The sequence below is a fragment of the Idiotropiscis lumnitzeri genome, chromosome 11 (assembly GCF_059441095.1).
Source record: "Idiotropiscis lumnitzeri isolate Australia: NSW breed Sydney's pygmy pipehorse chromosome 11, RoL_Ilum_1.0, whole genome shotgun sequence".
NCBI lineage: Eukaryota > Metazoa > Chordata > Actinopteri > Syngnathiformes > Syngnathidae > Idiotropiscis > Idiotropiscis lumnitzeri.
Window position 1 is genome coordinate 22753217 of NC_142401.1, and position 8664 is coordinate 22761880.

The following is an 8664-nucleotide window of genomic DNA, read 5'->3' on the forward strand; positions in this document are numbered from 1 at the left end:
CTGGCCTGAGTAGCAAAGGGGCCCAAGACTCCTGCTGGGCAGATCACAGTTCACACATGTTGTGATGTTTCCAATGTTGTCTATTTGCTCTCATTCGATATGATGGACCACTTAAACATACAACGACTGGTAGCAAAAAAAAAAAAAAAAAAGAGCAAAGAACTACAGTATGCCCATACAGGGGTCTAGCCACAAATTTTCCAGTGGAACGGCCAGGGTGACAAAACAAAACACTTCAGTGAAGGGTGGCAGTGCAAGTGGGCCTCATTCTTTAACATACTAACCACAGTCAGGGTTTAATGAAATTAAATTTGTGTGTGTGTAGAAATTAACGGGTGAGCTCATATCGGGGTTGATATTTATTGCACTTCATCCCTTTGCTGAAATTAATTAAATTTAAAAATAAATATATATATAACTATATAACTAAGGATCTCTCTCTCTCTCTCTCTCACACGCGCACCCCCCCCCGCACACACACACACACACACACCCCCACCCCCACCCACACCCACACACACACACACGCAAACACCCCCACCCCCCCACACACCCCCCCCACGCACACACGGTGTGGAATTTTGTGCTGATTTACAATAAAAATAGTAATGATATCTAAGTCTGAATTTTGGTATTTAGACAACACTAATGCTGACAGCAACATTTACTGGAGGACACAGGTGATATAACTATACCACGCTGTTCGGCCCTAACCAAGCTGTGTTACAGACAATATTTGAGAGATGAAGGGCATCACCAGCTTTGTCTGTCCTTGACATTTCCTCACTTGGGCATTACAACACTGTCAACATGAATGTCGTAGTGGATATAAAGCAACTCATGGCACTTGTTAAAAACACACCTGTGTTTGTTTGGAGCTTGGCAAGAATCAAAGCTTTTGATACCACGTATTCCCAGCAGCTCGTCAACCTAATGGACACAAAACCTTTTGACCATAAGTACTTTCACAATGACATTTCTTGAGTCAATATATTTTGTGGGTACAACCACAAGATGGTTAGTTAAACAAGTGACCTTTACAACTTAAAATAAGTAATCTCACCTCATTACAAAGCTGGGGTGTGTGGGGGGGGGTGTGGGGGTGTGTGTGTGTGTGTGTGCGCACGCTTGTATGAGACGGGGTGGGGGACTGTCGTGGTGTGTGTGAAGTGAACCACTCTCCTCTACACTTTACAAATTTATAAACTAGTCATGTGGAAAGGTTTGAAAAACTAAATCTACCAAATGTACTTTCCCCTCACAAGAAGTTATCTCTCTACCTGTCTCTGTTTGTCTGTCTCTGCTGCATAAGTGCACAAGTGGTTAGCATGTCTCCTTCACATTTCTCGTGCTTTGGATTAGCATTGTAGGTGCTCAGGGTTCCTCCAGCATTCCAAAACCATGCATATTATACAGCCATAAGATGGGGGAAAAACTGACAAATATATAAACATAAACATAAACATAATTTCTTTCAACATATCTAGTATTAGAGCAATCCAAAAGTAATTAAATGTATTCAAGTTACATTACACAATATAATACAACTTTATATGGCGCATTTTGCAACAGCTGGAGCTGTAACAAAGCGCTTTCCGTATGGAGGTGCACCTCCCCTGCGGTACTTTGGTTATATTACTAACAGCATTTTTAACAAGTAACTAGTAACTGTATGTTCTCATCCATGTAATAGCCAGATGCATCCCATGTTTGGAATAAATGGGTCATATGTTTTCAAAACTGTGAAAACTTTCATTGAAGGACACATAAGGTCAATGTCATGATCTGGGTGGGTTTTCTCCGGGTACTCCCGGTTTCCTCCCACATTCCAAAAACATGCATGGATTGGACACTCTGAATTGCCCCTAGGTGTGAGTGTGAGCATGAGTGGTTGTTCGTCAATGTGTGCCCTGCGATTGGCTGGCAACCAGTTCAGGGTGTACCCACCTACTGCCCGAAGACAGCTGGGATCGACTCCAGCACCCCCGCAACCCTTGTGAGGAGAAGCGGTTCAGAAAAAGGATGGATGGATATGTATCACCCATGCAAAGTGAAGGAACGCTGTACACTTAAAAGAAGCCTTGCTGAAACTATAGCAGCACTATTGGATACATTTCTCATATGATACAGGTCAAGGGCTGGGCGATAAACCAAAAATTTACCGTTACCGAAATTTATTACAATGACCGAAATCATTTTGCCCATGTCGGTAAATTCGGTGTTTAAAAAAAAAAAAGAAAAGCCTTTTCTTTCTGCGGCAATGTTCATGCCCCTTTAAGACCGCTACAGCGCCTCTAGTCACGTGACTCCACCCGTCTGATCGAGAAAGAAAACAGACGTCGCTGTCGTAGCTGGCGATTCAAATCCAGAAGCTTTTTCACCACCCACAACACAACCATGCTGTGCTGAAAGTTCAAAGTGAGAAGCAAGGTTCGACAAGTGACAACAGCCCATTAACGGAGGCAACACCATACAAGAGAACGTCTCAGAGGTGGACGCGATAGCCTAGCACATAGCTAAAGATAAAGCTCCTCTAGTTACCGTGGCGCGCACAGGATTTAAACGCTTCGTGAAAGCCGTATTTCCTGATATGGACTACATCGGGCCGGGAGCTTAGACATGTCAAGCATTTTGCATCTACATCCGCAACATGGATCCCTGATTGAGCCTGACTGTGCATTACATAGATGACAAGTGGCGACTGCGCACCAGAGTACTCGAGACGGCACATTTTCCCCGATGATGCACACTTGTTTATTTGGCTTGCATTGACATTTTCTTTCATTTTATTTAGCATTTTTTTATTTGCCATTATTTACATCATGAGAGCATCTTGGCGCAATCTATTTGCAGAAAAAGATTTTGCAAGAGGTACCCTTTTTCTTTGTGACATTGTTCAAGTCATTCAAAGCAAGCTATTTGGAATGTTTATACAAATGATTTTTGTACTTTTATTTTTCATTGAAAGTAATGTGTACCAGTTGGTCAATAAAAAAAACAGTCAATATGCATTTCTTTTGATTTTAGTCCACGGGGGGAAGTTATCGTGCATTTATCGTTATAGAGGTAAAATTGCTCAATTTCCCGCGATATTAATTTGAGGTCATATCGCCCAGCCCTAATACAGGTCATTGTCACATCAAACTAAAGTGAGAAAAGGTAAGCAGTCAGTGTGTTTTAGAATTTTTATAGAATAACTGAAAATATATCATCATATCATCATCATGATATAAAATGGCTAATATTGTGATAGAGTCCACCCCCACACAACAAATTGAAATAACCGAATGAACAACTATTGATGATTACATACATTCTTTTTGCCAGGGGGTGTACAGCATTCCCTCAGTAACGACAGAAGAAATCCAACTATAGGTTGACTACAGATGGAATATGTATCTAAAATATATAGTTATAATGCACAACACACCCAATGACAAGTTTCAGGAGAGGCCAGATGTGGGCACAAATTAACGTTTCCCAAATATAATACAAAATGAGGGAATATTCCATCTCGTTTCCTGGTTTATACTAAACCACCAATTCCATTAGGGAGGCCATGGTAACAGATGGCTGAGGTTTTAGGAAGTCACTCCAGAGAGAGTTTGTGATACTCCTGATGATATTTACAGTACACACCCACCACAGTGTGAACATTTAAGCCACTTGAAACACGAAGATCACATGAATCAAAGTAAGGAAGCCTAACCTTTGCGCAAACACAAACGACCTCCAGTCAGTTATTTGTTACTTTTAAATAATTCAGACGGGGCTCCATACATCTTGATGTACTGGATAAAATGTGTTTTGTAAATAGTAATACAACTCCAAACAAGTTAAGGGGAAAGCTAAGCAATGAGTTGACAACCTATCATGTCATTGCAATAGCGTAGCGTACTGATTTTAAAACGCGATGTATTCGTTACATTTTATGGTGAAGAACATAAAGTGAATTTGCTTTGGGGCGACGCCGCGCACTGGCTAGGTAGGTAAACTTAGCCGACTCCAAAGAAGCAGCGCAGGCTAACCTAGCGTTAGCACTCTACTCGACAGACATTTTTACAGCGTGAGGGCGAGTCTGTATTCGGTTATGTGTACATGATTTAAAGATTTTTAATAGCACTACTCGGGTAAACGTTTCACGAAGCTGTATTAAAAAACTTGCGTGAGGCTATTGGTCACAACAGATATAAGCGTGCAGGGATATAATTAAACATTCATGCCCGTAAAAACACGTTTAAGAGTGAGTCACGGACTTCAAAGTTCGCTTCAACTCACCTTTACGTGTATAACTATGCCCGCCACCTGAACCAATGATACGTTACGATCCTCGTTGTGGTGAGGTCAAGTCAACTTGGTTTCACGGTTAATATCCAACCTATCCGAAGCCGGTGCTCATTGCAGGGTTAGTCAACGTTATCTATCCAAGTTGGAGTACAGAAATTCCACTCTCGACCAGTTTAGACTTGCTGAGTTCTTCTCAACAATCCAATTGTCACTGGTACAGTATACCCAAATACCCGCTGGGAGGGGAGGTTACAGCTTCACTTGCTCATAAAATTAAAGTGTTAAATTCCAAATCATATTGATTGAGATCGCGAGTTTCCCCCCCCCACATGGAGTCCGGTTGGAAGTAAAGTAACTGGCTTCAAGCTGTAAACAGCGCCTCCAGCTTTTCTCGGAGTTAAAAGGGGGTTTGCAAAGTGGGGTGGGAGTCATAAATCGCTGCATTCAGCGATGCTTGTTTTTTGTACAACCTTATCCTCGGCTCAAAGTATAATCAAGTCTACGTATTGTTTCCCTTTATGCTTTACTTGTGACCGCCTTGAGAAAAAAGTACCCTAATTGCTAACTCCTTCCTTTCCTATTTTTGAACTCAATCCGTCAGCGACATGATTGGAGAACAAAAGAACAAAATACAAGTGATGATAAGACTTAAACTCAACGGCTTCCAATAGTCGGTGAATGCAGCATAGTTGCCGAGTTTAAAAAAAAAAGCACGCTGGTTGTTTGCACCCTCTGACTGACGACAACCATGCGACTGGTCCTCATGTCAATTGCAGTAGACGTACTGTACTGTTTATTTAGCATTTTGTTTTTGACAGAGAAGTAAAAATTGGATCAATGTCAAACAATTCTCATCGTCTATTTAAGATTTGTGATCAAACAAAGTAACATTGAGTTGCATAAAGAATAGAAATTAACAGTCCTCATCCTGCTTTAAATGGTACTGATATAAAAGAAAAAATACAAACCAGTTAGTTAATCCATTATGCAATCAAAGCATCCCTCCAACACTAGAATCTAAAATGTGCAGATTTGACTTCTTTGTTCATTTCTGACAAAGAGGATTTGTGCTGTTTCTGCAAGGTTAAAATGGAATATGTTTCCAAATACTGGAAGTCAAGTCATTTAAAACTAAAATACTACAACACAAGACATAATTAGGGCCAGAGCGATATGAATTTGTTGAGGCAGATTTTTTTTTTTGCAGAAAAAAATGCAAATTATCAATTAATCGACAATTATATATATATATATATATATATATATATATATAAGGATACAAGTTCATGGCATAGCTTTATATGTAATAGAGGAGAACAACTGCTGTAAACGGTTAGATTACATAAAGTTGAAAACAATTGGCTAACATCGGTCATTTGGCCGATTATTTTGGCCAATGCTTCAACGGCCATAATTAGCTGATTTCGGTCAGGCCCTCATTATAATGCACATAATTCTAGTCCATGTAACCCTATAAATAGGTTTTGAAAGACAAGTTACTGGCCTTTATAAAAAAAAAAAAAAAAAAAGAGCTTCAAGAATAAACAAATGTTTTATGTATGATGCCTATTTGCTTATTATATCGGGTCTCGGACGAAGGACACAGGACCGACCAGTACAATAGGGTAATGTGCCCATCTCAATGGATTTCATTACAGTAATACCCCGGTTATCGCGGTTAATGGGGACCGAGACCACCCGCGAAAACTGAAAATCCGCGAAGTAGCGGCGCCCCTTCAAAAATGCTTAAAAAAACCTATACAGGTATACAGTATACCCCCCTGTATACAGTACACCATATAGAATACGGGTAGAGAGAGAGAGAGAGAGTGAAATTCATGTTATAACAAAAAAAAACAAATTATTATTAAAACTTATTATTTTTGTATTCCCCAGGCATTATTTTTGTATTTATTCAATTACTTCTTTTTGTATTTATTTAATTACTTCGACTTTTACCTGCTGGTACGCCGTCCGATGTGCCCTGTGAAATGAAAGGTGGCATTCTTCATTTATTTATTTATTCATTCATAACTGACAGCCTCGCGCTCCGCTCGTGCCCGGGCGGAAGAGGTGCTCCTCTTCGGCTTAATTGTCACGCACGCCGGACCTGCTCCCCCGAAGCGTGTCTCTGTTCGGTTGAACTCGGTTTCATTTCGCCCCGCTCGTGCCCCGGGCGGAAGGTGCTCCTCTTCGGCGTAATTGCCACGCAGGCCGGCCGGCCTCCTCCGGAGCTCTCGTACGGTCCCGAACGGAGCGAAATGTCGCCCCGCACGTGCCCGGGCGGAAGGTGCTCCTCTTCGGCTTAACTGCCACGCACGCCGGCCGGAGCTCTGGTACGGTCCGAACCGCGCGAAACGTCGCCCCGGATCGTGCCCGGGGGAACGTGCTCTTCTTCGTCCACTCTCCTCTTCGCCCACGCTCTTCTTCGGCGCACGCCGGCCGTCTAACCGCTCCAGCGCCCCGTCGTGCCGCTCGGCGAAACTACAATGCCCGCGCGGAGCGGAGCGAATGGAGAGCCCTGATCGTGCCCGGGCAAAAAAGTTGTTAATTTTTTAATAGTTTTTAGACCCGCAAAGCACTGAACCCGCGAAAGGTGAACCGCAAAGTAGCGGGGTATTACTGTATATTGTGTACTACAACATAGTTGTAATTTTGTGGCCAAAAACTGAACTGAGTGTAGATTAAATTGCAGCATGTATTGAATTAAATGTAATTTATGATAAGTAATTAATCTAATTATTTGGCATGAATGTGAAGAGAACATCGACAGACCAAAACAATTCACCTTATTCCTGAGTTCTCTCTTGGGGAAACAATTATGTGATCAACTTCCAGTAAGATACATCCGGTAAGAATTTTCTATTTGTTCCAGCGGCTTTCATTTCACAGAGCGATTTATTTGAACATATTTTTCTACCCCTCAAAGTAATCATTCAATGCATTGGAAAATATCTTGCACAGCTTGAGAACAAGCATAAGTGTGGGAGACACAACTCTTTAGAAATGATCATCCTCTGAAATTATTAGAAGGCTCTCCACAATATTTTGGATTTCATGGAAAGTAAAACAGTTTTGTCATTATGCTCGAGTGTGTCATGTTCTGAAGCAAACCCTTGAGGAAAAATTAAGGATCCCAAAAACGTTGAAAGGGAGAAGTGAAGAAAAGAGATTACAGAAAAATCTATTAGCGACAACGAGCAACAAAGGACACTGGCAACAAAGAGCCAGGGAAAAACTAAAACATAACCAAAGACACTTGCAAAGGCATGAAAGAATGACGACAACAAAAAAAACAATCACTAGCAAAATTCAGACAAACACACTGTTGGAATTTATCTTTATATCAATGTTAGAATTTAACTTTAACCCAATGTAAACTCAAATAAGTAATCTGACTCCAATTTACGACCTTACCCAACTCTCACACATCCAACAATATGCGCGCTCGTTCTGCAATAGAAAGGTATCAGGAAGCCGGCATTTTCACGCACGAATGGATTTATTCCCAATACACAGATTTCTACATGGCACCTGGATCTCGAATCCCTCTCAATACAAGTCTACACCTCTCTTGCCACCAGCGAATGTGTTCTACCTCCGAGTTGCCCAGTACTGATTCATACTATACAACATGCAAATGGAACAGACAAAGGCATCCTGGCATGATTCTATTGGCTATGTGTATTGCAGTTAACTTTAGCTCGCTCTCATTGGTCTTTCTCCTCCCGCCGAATCCCGTGGCGACTCCTCCTGCTTGTGCTATCCCCCGATGGCCTCTCCTTCGTCCACTGGTCCCGGAGTCATCTCGTCTCGCTCAGCACCATCTGCTTCTAAAACATTCCATTCATGCACAACCCCCGCAACCAGTTTCGCGCCACCAGTCACACTCTCAGCATTTTACAATATCACATTTTCATACATTGGATGCACCAACATCTAATGAACTATGTTAAGCTCAAACTCTTATATTCCTTTAATAGTCAAAAGTATGAAATCCTTTAAGTGTAACTGAAGTTTAGACCATGCTAATGACCAGACACTCAGGAGATGAATGCAGGAAGATTAGATCACAGCTGCACCACAGGAGGTGTGAACGAGACCCCTCTGAAACAATGGACTTCCATGCCAGGATCACAAAAGTGGCTCCGAGCAGTCTAACCTTTGTTCAGTTTTAAATTGACTGCCATTTACATTATCCTTTAATCCCTCTCATGACCTCAGACATCTGAGGTCATCACTTGAACACCTTATTTCATTGCTGCACACGAGCTCGACATCACTTGCCATAAAACTAAAACACATCAAACAATTAGTAAAAGAATAAGAATCAGTAGAAAATTTCCTTCCCTCCTTATGGCCTCAGGTCCCCGAGGC

The 8664-nt window shown here is 41.6% G+C and overlaps 1 protein-coding gene across 2 annotated transcripts in view; it reads right to left on the bottom strand.

The window, feature by feature from the left end:
* The window catches only part of plxnb1b (plexin b1b), a 160304-nt gene extending 155608 nt beyond the window's left edge, over nt 1-4696 (bottom strand). The window contains exons 1-2 of one of the 2 annotated variants that reach the window (XM_088309883.1): nt 4279-4696; nt 863-930 (exon numbers count right to left, since the gene is read on the bottom strand). The gene's annotated coding sequence lies outside the window, so the exon portion shown is untranslated. The remainder of the gene's footprint in view (nt 1-862; nt 931-4278) is intronic. The other variant, XM_088309882.1, reaches the window with a different exon arrangement.
* Between the last annotated feature and the right edge of the window lie 3968 nt (nt 4697-8664).